Consider the following 16,771-nt stretch of genomic DNA (forward strand, 5'->3'; position numbering starts at 1 on the left):
GGATGTCATAAAGAAAGATTTAAAGGGAACAGAAACTTCCTGGGAGGGTGTAAAGAGGGAGGCGCTGAATAAATTGGGATAGAGGAGCGTGCGTAGCTGTGTTGGACTCCAGTGGCAGGGTGCTGCGGTGAGTTCTTCATAGTAGTAGTAGTAAAGAGAGTGGAGGGGTTTCCCCCCTCCAACTCCCCCCAATGTCATCAGATCTGGTCGGGATTTAAAATAAGAGCTCTGAGACACAACATCATTCCAAACATCAAATTTCATTAAGATCCAATCACCCGCTCATAAGTTAAAAATACTTCATTTCTTCTATTTTTTGCAAATTTACCCCCCCCCCCCCACTCCCCCCCAGATGGTCAAATCGGGAAAACGACTATTTCTAATTTAATCTGGTCAGGTCCCTGATACGCTTGCCAAATTTCATCGTCCTAGCTTACCTGGAAGTGCCTAAAGTAGCAAAACCGGGACCGACAGACAGACAGACCGACAGAATTGGCGATTGCTATATGTCACTTGGTTAATACCAAGTGCCATAAAAAACCAAATTAATATTCGGTCCTCTATGAAGTTCAGGCTTTAAAATAGTGAAATGGGTGACACTGACTGCTTCCTTCGAACGTGAAAGTTTATTACGAAAGCAAAGTCATATTGACTTTTATATACCGAAGCCAAGTCATATTGCTTCGATATATTGATCTTGTTTTTCAAAGTGTAAATAAGGTAAGCCCTGAGTATTTTTATGATTTTTTTTAAAACTAACTCGTTTTACCACCCTTATTTTACCCGGAATTTGGTGGATTTGACTCACGAGAGAAGAAATACAACGAGAGCAGGATTTGTTCTCAGGAACCAGTGCTGTCACTTACTTGAAGTACTTTTACTTGAAGTAATACTTAAGTAAAATTTCCCATTACTTGTACTAAAGTAAAAACTCTAGGGTGTACTTATTACTTGATACTTAAGTAAGATTACGAAATACTTATTACTTAAGATACTTTTAATGTACTTGTTTTTCAAATACTTTACCTTTGACACGAAAATTTTGTGTGTGTGTGTGCTTTGGCAATGTACAAGAAAACATCACCTTTAGGCTTAGAGCAAACTCAGATTTGGTTTTGTGTGTCTATGATTTCGTAATGTACAAGAAAACATCACTCTTATTTTTTAAATGCCTTATTTTAATAAATATGCCTTATTTCTTATTTTAAATGCCGACCAACATTAAGCCTCTGATTTTTCTTTTAAATTAACCTATTGATTCTTATTATTTTGGTAGAGCTCATGCCATATGAGCTCTTGGCTCTTCCGACCTCGTCACAAGTGCCATATGAGCTCTTAGCTCTTGTTTTATTCCTTTTTTCTCAGAAGATTTTCGACTTAGTCTCATGTTTTTTGCCCCACTATTAAAGCCGCTGACAACAACGCTTTATTTGGTTCTTAAAACGCAGGAAAGCACTTACCCTTTTTTACTTCTACAAAATGTACAAGAATTAAGTGACCTTGGACATTATTTTCAAAAAAAAAGTGGAAGCATAGGTACTTTACGGAGCTGAGACATGGCAAGCATCAGCTACAATCCTCAAGAAAATCGAAGTATTTCATGGAAAGAGCCTGAGGAGGATCGAGGGCCTACGATGGTCCGACTTCGTCAGCAATGACAAGGTTCTGCAGCTCACAAAGCAGTCTTGGTTTTCGATTCAAGCAGCCGAGCAAACCTTACGATGATTCGGGCAGCTGCTTCGAATGCCACCACATCTACCCGCAAAGACGATCTACGACTTCGACCCTATCAAAGTCGGTTGGAAGCTACCTCGCGGCCGACCGAAGAAACGTTGGTCCGACAGCCTGTCCGGGTTCTTGACGATGGCAAACATCAGACAGGGCGAAAAGCAAATACTCGCTAGGGACCGAAGTGGATGGAGGAGGCAGACGTCAATCTCTACGCCGAGCAGTGCCCGACAGGAGACTTAAGTCAAAGTAAGTCAACAGGTCAGAAGATCTAATTGTTTATTACATCCCTCTTGTTTCCGACCGTACCGAAGCCAATAAGTTACTCATTAAAAGAAAGATTCCTGGAATAATATAAACATCGAATCAACTTTTTCCCTTAGAATTCATGGAATTAAAATAAATCTAGCTAAAAGTGCTCTATTTCTAGATAAATAATCCAAATTTTCTACTTAATCAATTAAATAAGGCATAGATATTTTAACTTTACTTCCGAAAATAATGTTTGAACCTCAGAATCCCAGAAACCCAATATTTTTCTAAAGAACGTTATCTCAAACGTTGTGACATCAGATTCCTGTTAGCTTTCAATTTTCTTTTCAACGGAATAAAAGAAGTAATACAAATTCTGAAAAAAGTTTCGATAACAAATTTAATTTAAAAAAGTATTTTAGAAAAAAAATTCAAAATTAACAGCAGTTAGTTACTTAAAAATACAGTCCCAGAGAAAGAAGTGAAACGGTACTTCAGAAAAAGGGGAATATAAAAGACATTTCTCTTTTAGGGGAAGGGAAGGGGGGTGTTATTTCTTAGGGGTGAAGGCGATGCCGTATCCAGGCCTTTTGTTCGGTAGGGGGGGGGGTACAAAAAACATAGAAAAGCATTAAAATTTATTTATATGCATTTTTGTTATGTTTTTACGGCCAGGACAAAACTTTTTTTGGGGGGAGTTCGAGCTCCCCTTGCCCCCCCTCCTCTTGGATTCGGCATTGGCTGAAAGCAAAATAGGCGAATCATATGGAAAATGTAAGACATTACAGTTACAATCGTAAAAATATGGGAGGGGACATGACCTCGAAGTGTCTGTTTGGAAAATCTTTTCATAATACGATACAGGTCGTTCCATATTCAAGGTCAAAAGACAAACAAAACAACAAAAAACACGTCTTCATACGTGTACTGTTGGCGCATACTGGGGCATCGAGAGCCAAAGGCGAGTACCATGGACAAAAATCGTCATAACAATTAATAGTACTGGCTAAGCACGTATGAAGAGAGAAATATGGGGATATCAATCCAGAGAAAGACGGATAGGGATATCCGTCCGTTATCCTAATTTTTTCCGAGCTTACAGGCAATAATTATTCAAATTATCAAGCAATATTTTTTAGTTATTAGTCTTCCCTCCCCCCAAAACAAATTCATGTGTAGGTGCTTGGTAGTGACCATCAAACAGTTCGTGGTAACAAACTCTGCGTAAAGAGCGACTCGGGCAAATCGTAGCCAAAATTCCAAAAAAGAAATTTTGATAACAATTAATACATCAAACGGATTGGCTTTTAAAGCTGATTCCCAAAATATAAATTGATCAAGATTAACATTGCCCACCAAAAGCTAAGAGCCTGAGAAGATTTGACAAAAAAAAAAAAAAAAAAAAAAAAAAAAAAAAAAAAAAAAAAAAAAAAAAAAAAGAATCTCAAAAAGATTTGAAAAAAAAATTCAAAAAAAGAGGGGAGAAAATCCCAAAAACGCAAGTGATCTTAAAAAAAGTCACACCATTAGAGTCAGTACATCAGAGAATATTACAGTAGATGTTTCAAGTTTCAATATAAAAACTGTGGAATTTTGGAAATTTTTTTTTTTGTCAGAAGAAAAATTACAGATGTGTGTTAATTTTTTTTTCTTTTTTTTTTTTGCAGGAGTTATCCTATCAAACCAATGGTCCCAGGACATAGTGAAAGGCTCATTCGAAAACAAAAGTTCTAGTGCACTTTCTAAGCGACTAAAAAGATTGGAGGACAACCAGCCCCTTCCCAATCCACTTTTTCTCCTAAGACAACCAATCAAAATTCAGAGATAAAAATTCATTCAGCATAGTTGAAAGGTCCAAAAACTATGCCTCTTGGGATGATATTACCCCCTAGGATCCCTTAGGAAAGGGCTATAAGTTATACAATTTGCCCATGGTTTACATATAGTATTTGTTATTGGGAAATATGTAAAAAAATTTGGAGGGGAGGGGGGTTCCATGGGAAAACTTTTCCAGAGGAGGAAAAATTTCCGGAGAATTTTAAAGGGGAAATCTTACACGAGGAAAAAATTTCCTGGTATGATTAAAAAATGGTCAGGAATTAAATATTAAATAACATGTTTGTTCAACTGAAAGCAAGAAGCAACATTAAAACTTAAAACAAACAGAAATTATTTCATTTATGATTGGTGCTACCTCTTCTTCATAAGTCCCTCTGTGCACTAAAGTTTGACTTTTTATCGTAATTCTTTTAGAACCACTCCTGAGACAAAGTGTTGTTGATTTTGAATGAGAAATATTTTTAAAGAACTTTAAGACTTTAACACAAAGAACGATGGATGAGGAAGGGGCAGCCCCCATCATATACGATACATATACCCTGGGCACAAATACCTCTTGCGTGCCTGACACTTGCATTATTAGGGACACTGGTGCTAGTTACTTTATCTATGCTGTTATTTTATATAAAAACATATTTCATGAAGGAAGGATGCCTTGAATGAAATAACAGGTTAGCATATAGGAAATTAAACAGACATTTTTCCTAAGCCAGTGGCGAATATGTTATTTACGAGATAGATAAGTTGTTTTTTTTACAAGACTGAAGGACTAACATTATTAAATAAGTTTAAAAGGGGCAAACCAGGTGAAAACCATGAATTCACCCAGCGATGTGAATTAATTCTCATCAGTCTCCTATTCTCTCCTCATCGATAGCACTATAATTCAATAGTTAATTAGTGAAATAAAACATAAAATTAACATTTATAAGTTAACACATCTAGTCTTCTTTAATATAAAATTAATTTCGTTTTCATTGATTGTGGCGGAAATTGCATCGCAATTATTATGCAACCACTGACAATATAAATGATGGTGAAGAAGTGTGGGCCATGATGTATCCATGATAACCCAAACTAATCTACGAAGGGTACTGATTTTGCAGAGAGTATATTATTTTTGGACTTCAGAGTCAAAGTACACCTCAATCATAAAAAAAATTGGCGACTCTGCCTAGTACAAATTTAAGGCTGAGCTTAAGAATAAATATGGCACATGAGCTAGTTATTATGAAATTGCTTATTTATGCAAGTATAAAATGAAATATGAAAAATAATTATTCACCTTCCAAATGATTCGCAGAAGGAGAAATTATCAATAGTCTTATTACCCTCTTTAATGACTCTCAAAATCTGTGCAGACAGATTTACTCCAACCCATTCACCAACTGATTTCTCATCTCCGTGAACACTGCTAAAAATGATTTGCAGAAGGAGAAATTGTCAATAGTCTTCTCATCCCTTATAATGACTTGCACAATCTGTTCATACAGTCTTCTTCCAACCCATTCACCCACTGATTTCTTATCTCCGTGAACACTTCTAAAAATAAAATCGACAAGTAAAATATACTAAATTTCTTTAATAAAAAAAATTACAGAAATATAAATTTTTTATTTAATAGTAGTTATTCTAGTAGTAGTTATTCTACAGTAGTTATATTTTATGAATTTCATTTGAATTTTTTACAAAATTTTATTTACAAATTAATCATTTTATATTTCATTTAAAATAAATTAAAATTTATTAAATGAAATTAAAATTCCATGTTGTAAAGTAAACTAAAACCATGGTCGCAGTCTCAAAATCGCACAGCGGGACTTTGACCAGGGTCCCACTTTTTGCCCTGCAGTCACGCCTATTTATAATCATCAAATTGACCTATTTAAATAATGTGCGTTATGCCTACATGACTATCTTTCATCTAAAAGGTTGACGGCAAGATGGAAACTTTTGGGCAGAAATAAAAGCAGAAATTTTACTTATATATTGTGAATTTTATGTGATTTTTTCAATGTGTTCATACATTTTGATAATCATCACGTTATTCGGATTTAAACAGTGAGCAGCATACCTATCTTTCAGCTAAAAGTTTGAAGATAGAGTGGAAGCATTTGGTGTACTAGCGAGAGAAGAGCTGGGAAAAATCATTCAGAATGTGCAGTTCACACAACCGTACATTTTTTCCATAAATATTTAGTACTTGACAACCGATTACTAGTAATTTGAATTAATATCAACAAAACTTAACGTTAAATTACCCAGAACTGAGTTGTATATATATTGATATAACAGTCTAAAATGAGCAAGACAGAAGGAGAATAAAACGCATATAATGAATAATTTGATCAATTTCAATTATCCAGTAACGAAAGAATTATTGTTCGAGGGATGGTCGTTTAAGGTTTGTTTTCACCTGCATATTTATGGCCAATTTATGAACCGGAGAAATATTTTGGAGGTGTTCAAACTCGGTTACCCTCCCCCTGCATATAGCCCTGTGTATCATAACTCCCTTTGGAATTATCACAACCAAGCTTTGACCTTATCTTAGACCTTACTTCCTCCAGATGCACGCAGGGCGTCAGTGAGTAGCCACCAATCTTCCCTCAATGTACAAGAAAACATCACCCTTTAGATTTAGAGTAAACTCAGATATAGCCCCATGCCCTTTTTTTGGATATGAAATAAGGTATTTGTTTTTGACGAAAAAAATTATAGTGTGATTAACACTTGGCTTAATTTTTGTTTGAAAGTTATATAACAAAGAAAATTGAAATTATTTCACAGTTCACTGGTCGACAGTGAGCTAAAATCCGTTGTTTTGTGCTAAATGTTGCACACTGTGGTCAATTTGGGCTTATATTTCTGACATTAGTATTAAGTTTTGTCGTCTCGTCAACTGAACCAGATTTCTACCATTTCATCAGCTTCAGGACCATATTATTGGTAAAACTACTGAAGCTATGAATCTTTGCCCATCTAAATGATGTCTGCAATAAAAAAGTCTAGGCAATTCTAGCTGTATCCAATGTAGTGGTATTTTATCAAATTCGTTCCAGCAAATTCAGGTATTCAGACGAATCTGACTTCAGATTTGTCACTCCATTCATAAGTGGAGTGACAAATTAAATTAATAAGGAAATTAAAGGAAAACTAAAATTTCTTAAGACTTGAAACCCTCTCCCCCTCGCCCTACTTGAGATAGGATTTGTGATACCAGAACTTGATATGGGCCCTGATCTTAGGCATCTTTGGTCTAGTTTTCATTCGGATCCGTTACTCCATTTGCAAGTTATACTAAATTAAATAGAACACTTAAATTTTTCAGGAATTAAAACCCACTCCCCCTTGTTAAATTTGAGCTACGGTCTTTATCTCAAAACTTGATATGTGTCATGGTCTTAGGCCTCTTTGGTTCAATTTTCATTTAGATCCATCACTCCAGTCGCAAGTTACTCTGAATTAAACGAAAAACTGTTTTTAGCTGGTAAAGCCCTCTCCCCCCTGTTTTATTTAAGCTAGGGTCTTCATCTTTCAATTTGATGTGTCTCATGATCCTTGGCGCCAAATCTGGCCATCAAAATTTTCATCCAAATCCAACCAGCGTTTCTCCCCTAATACGTGATTACACAGACTGACGGACAGACAGACAGACGGACTGACGGATTTTGCAACGTCTTAGGTAGCCATGTTGGCTAATTGGATCCAAAAAAAGGAAAACAATGGCACATCATCATCCAGGTATCATCACCTATTTACCGCCAGTCAGATTTGTATTGAAATTGAACTATTTGGATTTAAAATTGAGCTTAATTAGGGCGATGGAGCTTTAAGTGTAAAAAAAATTCTAGTTTTTTATTTAATTCATTGTAAATTGCATATGGAGATGAATTTCGATGAAAATTGAATAAAGATGCCTAAGAGTATGGTATGCATTGAGTTCTGGGACGGAGACCCAAGCTTAATAAAAAGTTGAGTTTTTCATTTAATTCAGCGTAGCTTGCGAGAGATTGATGGATCTCAGTGAAGCTTTTGGTTTAATTTAGTACACCTTGCGAATGGAGCAACGGATCCAAATGAAAGCTAGACCAACACTAGGATCAGGGCTCATATTGAGCTCTGATATCAAAAGCCCTATCTAAAAAAGGGCGAGGGGAGGGGGTTTCAAGTTTTAAGAAAGTCGAGTTTTCCTTCAGTTTAGTAGGGCCTATAACTACTTCCACCCATGGCTTGCCCAAAGCCTGGAAATAGCCATTTTCCCAAATAAATCATACTGAAGCCAACCTTCAACCAGATATTCCATTCCCAGAGAAAATTACTTTATATGGCACTCGGTATTTACCAAATTACATACAGTGATCGCAAATTCTGTAGGTCTGTCAGACCTGGTCTTCCTAGTTGAAGCACTTCCAGATAAGCTAGGAAGATGATATTTTACTGGACGCATCAGGGACCAGATCAGATTAAATCTGAAATAGTTGTTTCCCCAATTTGACCATCTGGGGGTGGGGGGGGGGGTGGGAGGACGGTTAATTTGGAAAAATTAGATATGATCTTAATTAAATTTGATATTTAGGAGGATATCATGTCTCAGAGCTCTCACATTAAATTCCGACCGGATCAGGTGACATTGGAGGGGGAAACGAAAAATCTTGGAAAATACTTGGAGTGGAGGGATCGGGATGAAACTTAGTGGGAAAAATAAGCACAAGTCCTAGATACGTGATTGACATAAACAGAACGAATTCGCTCTCTTTTGGAGAGTTGGGGGGAGGGTTAATTCTGAAAAATTAGAAAAATGAGGTATTTTTAGCTTACGAAGGAGTGATCGGATCTTGAATTTCCTCGGATGAAACTTCAAATTAGAAGGACCTCGTAACTCGGATCTCATGTTTTAAATCCCGACCGGATCCAGTGTCATTGGGGGGATTTGGGGGGGGGGACTGGAAATCTTGGAAAACGCTAAGAGTGGATTGATCAGGATGAAACTTGGTGGGAAGAATAAGCACAAGTCCTAGATACATGATTGATATAACCGAAATGGATTCGCTCTCTTTGGGGGAGTTGGAGGGGGTGTTAATTCGGAAAAATTACAAAAATTGAGGGATTTTTAACTTAAGAGCGGATGGCCGTTCGTGAGGTATTTTGAATTTGATATTAAGAAGGAACTAATGTCTCAGGTCTCTTATTTTTAGCCCCGACCAGTTCTGGTGACATTGGGTGAAAGTCGGAGGGGGAAACCGGAAATCTTGAAAAACGTTTAGAGTGGAGAGATCGGGATGAAACTTGGTGGGTAGAATAAGCAAATGTCGTAGATACGTGATTGACGAAACGGGACTGGGTCCACTCTCTTTGGGGTAGTTAGGGGGGTCCAGTGCTTTGGGGAGTTCAGTACTTCTGGACGTGCTAGGACAATGAAAATTGGTAGGCGTGTCAAGGACCTGCACAAATTGACTTGATAAAGTTGATTTCCCCGATTCAACCATCTGGGGGGGGGGCTGAAGGGAGAGGAAAAAATAGAAAAATGAGGTATTTTAACTTGTGAGTGGATGATCGGATCTTAATGAATTTTAATATTTAAAAGGATCTTGTGTCTCAGAGCTCTTATTTTAAATGCCGACCAACATTAAGCCTCTGATTTTTCTTTTAAATTAACCTATTGATTCTTATTATTTTGGTAGAGCTCATGCCATATGAGCTCTTGGCTCTTCCGACCTCGTCACAAGTGCCATATGAGCTCTTAGCTCTTGTTTTATTCCTTTTTTCTCAGAAGATTTTCGACTTAGTCTCATGTTTTTTGCCACTTCATGGTATGAAAACTGCTGCTAGAAATAGATAGGTTGCAACTTCTGCCGTATTGTCTTCTAGTATATTTAAATGTGTGCTTGCATCGTGCCTGCGTCCCCTTAAAAGTTCTGTTTCTTACGGTAATATTGGTTTGTCTTCTGTTGCATATGCAGACGACGATCTTCTTGTTGCCCGGACTCGTCGTGGATTGCTTTCCAATTTTACTATATTAACCAATGGGCTATCTAAGATTGGACTGTCAGTTAATGCGTCGAAATTCGAGTTTATTTGTTTTAATAGCCCTTATGCGGTCGCTCCATTCGTTGCTGGGACTGCAATTCTTCTTTAGTTAGTTGGCTTGGTCTGTGTTTCGGTCCAACACTTTCCCCTACCTTTTCATCCCTAGTGAATCAAGCCGTGAAAAACCTACGCGTCGCTTACGGAAAAATATCCCCAAACAAAAGCCGTTACAACCGCAACGGTTTGTGCATGATTTATAACGCTTATTGCGCCCCTGTGCTTTTGTTTTTTATCAGGCATGGCTCATCTGTTTCGTAAGAAAAATCCCCATACTCTACGTGCGGCTTATTTCAGATATTGCATGATCCTCCTCTGGCTTCCTAGATGGCAATAAAACAGAAAAATAATTACTCGATTTGGTTTAACAGATATGCCTTCTTGAATTCGGTCTTCCAGTGATGATTTATGTAAAAAGACTATCTACTTTATTCACGTTTACGAACCTCTGCAGCCTTTTTTCCATATTAATACTGGTTAATTAGTCCATGTTGTCTTTTGTTAGTTTGAATTTTTTTCTTGCTGTTTATCGTTTTTGTTTTTGTTTATTTATAATACTCCGTACTTTGTGTTTTTTAATACTTTTACGAATAATAAAGTTCATTCATTGATTCTGCAGTTTGACCAGCCGTATGGAATGAGTCTGAATCAGCGGACTTTTGTAATATATGTTTGTAGGGAGTTTTACCGACCATCTGAATTGACTAAACACCATGCGGCTTGCTTGAGTGAAAACCAGCCAAATGATATAGATGCCATACATTTTCATAGCGTGTCTGAAATTTAACTTGAAAACTTGAGGCAGTTTCCTTGTAAAGATGCCGAGGGTGAGACATGCCATCAATTGATTTTTGATTATTGAGCTTTAATTTCTCTTGCTAAAAAAGTCTGCAACTGACTCACTTGGCTCCTTACTTTTAAATTTGAGTTCTTTTGTTGCTAAGGCTTTTACTTACTGAATAAGAGAATGAACTACTTTATTACCTTTTATCTGTTTGAAAGCCAATCCAAAGTTAATTTTTCTATTTTCAATATTTTTCCCACCAATTCCGACATTTTTCAGAATAACCCTGTATTTTTTTTAAACGTGCCAGATTTGACTGAACATTAATCGCCAGAGTTCAACTCTAAGTGCTCTGTGTTAATCCTGTTATGTGATCTGTCTGATCCAATCAGGAGTTTTTTGACTGCACTTAATTGTTTTGAAAGTCTTTTTCTTTCAAGCCGTTGTGTTGAAAATTGCTTCAGATTATTTTTTGGACTTCGTTGGGTGTGTACCAGCCAAACAATGGAAAACAATACTTTCAATATTTTTTCCATCATTCCGACATGTTTCAGAATAACCCTGTATTTTTTCAAACGTGCCAGATTTGACTGAACACTAATCGCCAGAAGTCGAACTCTACGTGCGCTGTGTTGATCCTGTCGTGATCTGTTTGATCCAATCAGGAGTTTTTTGACTGCACTTAATTGTTTTGAAAGTCTTTTTCTTTCAAGCCGTTGAGTTGAAAATTGGTTAAGATTATTTTCTTGGACTTCATTGGGTGTGTACCAGCCGAACAAGGGAAACGGTTAAAAACGATAAAACAGAAATTCTGGTTCTTGATTAAGATTTCCATATATATATATATATATATATATATATATATATATATATATATATATATATATATATATATATATATATATATATATATATATATATACATAGAATAAATACTTGAAGTAGTACTTGAAGCATTACTTAAGTACAATTTTGGCAAGTATTTGATATTTGATACTTAAGTAAGAATTTGGAAAATACTTATTACTTGATATTTAAGTAAAAAAACAATGAGTACTTAATACTTGATACTTAAGTAAAAATTTGGAGTACTTGTTGCAGCACTGTCAGGAAACTAGGTGTTAGCGTCTGGAATGACCTTCCAGAATCGGTCAGAGCGGCAGTAAGTCTGGCATCATTCAAGAGAATGGTTAAATTCCATTTTTTAAAAAGGAGAGAAGTGTGACAAGAGGAAGGGGTATTTATTTATTTAGTATTTAATATTAATTATTTTGTTTTTTTTACCCCCCCCCCCCAAAGATTTTTTTTTCTTTCTTCAAAACCATTTGAAGAAATGATTTAGCAGATTCATGGTGGTTAGAATTGTGGCCACAGTCAGGACTCTTTTGTCTTAAGAGTGGCCGTTAATGGTAAATTCTTTGTTTAATTTATATGTTTTGGATGAAAATAAAAAATATCTATCTATATAAAAGAAAAGAAAACAAGAAAGAAACTAGAACCGATGAAAAATTAAGATTTCTGTTACTGTTTCCAGTCCTATTGATTTTCTATTTTTTCTTTAATTTAACACATTCAAATTTTAAGAATTTCATTCAAAATTTCATTCAAACTGTAATTTTACCCTATAAGAGACTTGCAAGTGCATTGGCAAGGGAGCAGTTAGATAGAGCCACTAAAGTGTCTTTATTGGTTGAAAAATTCCGGGATTTGAAAGCCAAGCTTTCGAAAGTATGTTCTAGAAAAGCGAAGGAAGTAATTGAAAATTATGAGGTATAATGATCACTGACTCTTATATATCCTATGTGACCGCCTCAAAAATATAGGTATCTGTATATCACACTTTGTGACTGATCGTCGCTCGAGTTTATTTTTATTTAAATAAAAATATCAAGCTTTTGAACTGCAGGTAAGAAGCGACATTAAGGAAGCTATTATTATAATAGCTTCCTTAGCTATAAGGAAGCTGTTATTAGGAAGCTGAGGAATAATAGTGACTCTGGAATAGTTCTATCGCTGTCAGTGTCGCCACCTAAATATTATTTCTGTCAAAAACTACTACAAAATTTGCCCATTGTTTACATATAGTATTTGTTATTGGGAAGTATGCACATATTTCTCAGGAGATGAAGTGGAGTTATCTGCTGGTGGGATTTTCCACGGGGATAATTTTCGATGATAAGGGAAGCTTCCAGGAATTTAGTTTTTCAATGAGAATTTTACGCTGGAGAGATTTGCTTGAATTGACAACCTGCATGCAAACAACGTGTTTTAATTTTTTCCAAAATCCCATGCATATTTCAAGGTTTGAAGGTTGGATATTTGAAGGTTAAGGATAAGAAGGTTTTCACCTTCACACCCTTAGCCTTAATTGTAGTATTGGTCACAGTAGTAGTAAGAGGTGGCGTTTCGAACAGAGTGGGGTGGAGGAGAAGCGTAAAAAGCTGTGTAAGACTCGCACGGCTGTGATAAATTTTTAATTCAAATAAAACCGGATCTTTTTTTTTTTTCAATTTGAGAAAAACTAATCTATTCTGTCAATTCGACATTAAATTCACACAAGTTAAAATGCTGCATGACCCAATTACGCTCATGGAATAACACCGTTTACAAAAACAGGAATAAAATTGTGTTCACACTCCACACCTTACGGGCAATCGACTACAATTCAGGAACAGGCACTGCTGCTTGGCAAGGAAGTCGATTAGTAGTAGTAATAATATTAGTAACAACATATGTCGCATGTTTTGTGATCAGAGAAATAAACGTAGGTGTTGCGTTAAATTCTCTACGAATCGTTAGAATAGTATGTTAACCTTTATATTCATTTTCATGATGAACAGAAAAAGCGCTAAAATTGAATATTATTTTGCCACAAAAAATTGAAAATTTTAGATTAACGAGCTATGCTGGCCAAGAACACCATCAAAGAGGAGCGTCTCAAAAATAAGATACACAAGCAAGACCGTAGCCAGAAGTTTCTTCCAAGGGGGTTATTTCTTTAGGGAGAGGCGCGGGAAACAAAAATTTGTGAGTTGAAAAAAATGTGGGAGGGGAGAGGGGTTCTGGGAGGATCTTCTCGAATTAGCTGCAGCCGCTTCTCTCAGTGAAATTTCCTAAAAATCAAATCTCACCCATAGAAAGTAACTTTTCTCTACAAATTACAAACTGATTACGTGTGTAAACCTGCTTGAGGGTAGCATTTTCGTGTTCAAGCTTATAGAAGTCGGAGCCTTCTATTCCAATAACAACCACTAAAACGTTTCAGTTATGTGTGCGACCAAGGTTGTATCAGGGACTTGGATACGTACAATATCACAAATTTGAGCCAGACGAAATTGTTTTGTGAGGATCGTAAAATTTATGTTGATTGCAGAAGAAGATTTCCTTTCGCTCCCCCTCTTGCTAAAAATATTAGCTTGCGTTTTTTCAGCCAGAATTTGATGCGAAAACGTAGTAATTTGCAAGCCCTGTTCAAACTTTTTCTGTGGAATATGGTTTTTGGTAAGAACACCGTATAATTTTTTTTCTGAAGTACTACTTTTTTTGGCTGATCTTCTGTTTCAAAAGTAATGACAATTTCTGTAAGTTGTTCTCTGATTTCAGTATTTGCATTTGTTAACTAGGCAAAAAAGAAGAAGATGCTATGACTATGACGAGGCTTTCCAGGAACTATCTTAAGGCCTCGCCAAAGTCCAAGAATTTTACTCCCTAGTAAATTCTTTTTCTTAGGCGGCAACTCGGTCAAATACAAAGGTATCAGTTTTCTTCGTCGCTTCAACTAAACAAACACAAGAAGGTTGAGCTTAAGGGGTTTCTCACTCAAAATTACAATTAGGCGCAGGCTATCCTTAGCAATTTTTCTTGTAACTATTTATACAATATAATTTTTTAGATGTATTTCTTAACTTGCAGTTTAATGTCTGCACGCTACTTATTCTCTAGACTCTGAATTGCTCCTGAACAATCTGAGTGGTTAGTCCCTTGATGCAATTTATGCATTATCACACGCTCCGATTACAGCTGTATCTAGTTTTTTAAGGGGAATTTTTGACTTCGGAACACAACTATATAAAGTGTTTGAAGGGACTGCAGCCATGAAGTATCTATATATATAAAAATAAGTTGTCTGTCTGTCTGTGGATCAAGTGACGTCATGTTTCTGTGTCGGCTGACGTCATGAAATTAGTTGTCGTCATTTTTGCTATGACGGTGACGTCATTAAAGATATTTAAGACATATATGTTCACGTAGAAATCTATTAATGTTTAAGTTTACAATGACTGATGAACTTACAATGGCAAAAGCCGATGAAGATGCTCAAAGAGTCTATGCCAAAAAACTTGCTGCTGATAGAGAAAGTCAGAAAAGAAAGCGTGCCGAGGAATCAAAAGAACAGCAAGGAAACAGGCTTGAGGCTAAAGAACGCAAAACCGCGCAGTTAGATGAAGATCCACCTGGAAAGCGAGAGTCAAAACATATCAAAACTGAAAATGATAGCGATGATGATTGGGTTTGGGATTTTGACTTGGATAAGGTCATCAATGCCTACCAGATTTTAGTTATAAAAACAAAGGTTCGGCGATATGTATTTCATAGTGAAGCTGAAAAATAAAGAAGAAAAAGAAAACTGAAAAAAGAAAAATGTAAAAAACTAAAAAATACTAAAAAGAAAAAACACTCAAAGAGAAATTACAGACCGGGACACAAATGACGACCGGGACAGAGGGAATATAAATAACGACCGGGACACTCCAAGAGAAATTACAGACTGGGATACCGGGACACAAATGACGACCGGGACACAGGGAATAAGGTCCGAGAGGCTCCAGGTTTGAACCTTGGCTTTAGCATTAATACAAAAGAAGAAAAAAACTAAAAAAGGTAAAAACTACAAAAAAAAATAAAAATAAAATATATATATATATATATATATATATATATATATATATATATATATCTTCTATATATATAAAAATAAGTTGTCTTTCTGTGTAACGATGACTCTGGTCAAACATTTTCAGATCAATTGCTGGCAATTGGAAACGGAAAGCTCCCAGTAGTGGGAAAGCCAAGAATGTTGTATATTCGCAATTTTTACGTAGTTTGAAACACATATATAAATCTATCTATATTCACAGGTGGGACACAGGGACACAACTACAATGGCGCGTAACTAATATGGCGCGTAACGACTTACCCGCGCGGGGGGGCTTGGGGGGGCGCGAAGCGCCCCACCAACTAGGTGTTGGGGTGGCGCTTTGCGCCACCCCAACAGCTAGTATCTATATATATAAAAATAAGTTGTCTGTCTGTGGATCAGGTGACGTCATGTTTCTGTGTCGACTGACGTCATGAAGTTAGTTGTCGTCATTTTTGCTATGACGGTGACGTCATTAAAGATATTTAAGATATATATGTTCACGTAGAAATCTATTAATGTTTAAGTTTAAAATGACTGATGAACTTACAATGGCAAAAGCCGATGAAGATGCTCAAAGAGTCTATGCCAAAAAACTTGCTGCTGATAGAGAAAGTCAGAAAAGAAAGCGTGCCGAGGAATCAAAAGAACAACAAGGAAACAGGCTTGAGGCTAAAGAACACAAAACCGCGCAGTTAGATGAAGATCTACCTGGACAGCGAGAGTCAAAACATATCAAAACTGAAAATGATAGCGATGATGATTGGGTTTGGGATTTTGACTTGGATAAGGTCATCAATGCCTACCAGATTTTAGTTAAAAAAACAAAGGTTCGGCGATATGTATTTCATAGTGAAGCTGAAAAATAAAGAAGAAAAAGAAAACTGAAAAAAGAAAAAATGTAAAAAACTAAAAAATACTAAAAAGAAAAAACACTCAAAGAGAAATTACAGACCGGGACACAAATGACGACCGGGACAGAGGGAATATAAATAACGACAGGGACACTCAAAGAGAAATTACAGACTGGGATACCGGGACACAAATGACGACCGGGACACAGGGAATATAAATGACGACCAGGACACAGGTATTTAAGAATATCGTTTAAAGACAAATTTTTAATCGTAAGAAGACCGTTGAAAGAGAAATTTCTAATTGTA

At 36.3% G+C, this 16,771-nt stretch overlaps 1 protein-coding gene and 1 long non-coding RNA gene across 2 annotated transcripts in view; both read right to left on the reverse strand.

Annotated features, from left to right (window-relative positions):
• Positions 1-16,771, reverse strand: part of LOC136027058 (proton channel OtopLc-like) — a 428,472-nt gene that overhangs the window by 256,365 nt on the left and 155,336 nt on the right. The gene's annotated exons all lie outside the window — the stretch shown is intronic.
• Positions 1-16,771, reverse strand: part of LOC136027056 (uncharacterized) — a 29,971-nt gene that overhangs the window by 3,718 nt on the left and 9,482 nt on the right. The window contains exon 3 of the long non-coding RNA XR_010617482.1: positions 5,151-5,361. This is a non-coding gene — a long non-coding RNA (uncharacterized LOC136027056). The remainder of the gene's footprint in view (positions 1-5,150; positions 5,362-16,771) is intronic.

This window comes from Artemia franciscana, chromosome 5, assembly GCF_032884065.1.
Source record: "Artemia franciscana chromosome 5, ASM3288406v1, whole genome shotgun sequence".
In the NCBI taxonomy this organism is placed as follows: domain Eukaryota; kingdom Metazoa; phylum Arthropoda; class Branchiopoda; order Anostraca; family Artemiidae; genus Artemia; species Artemia franciscana.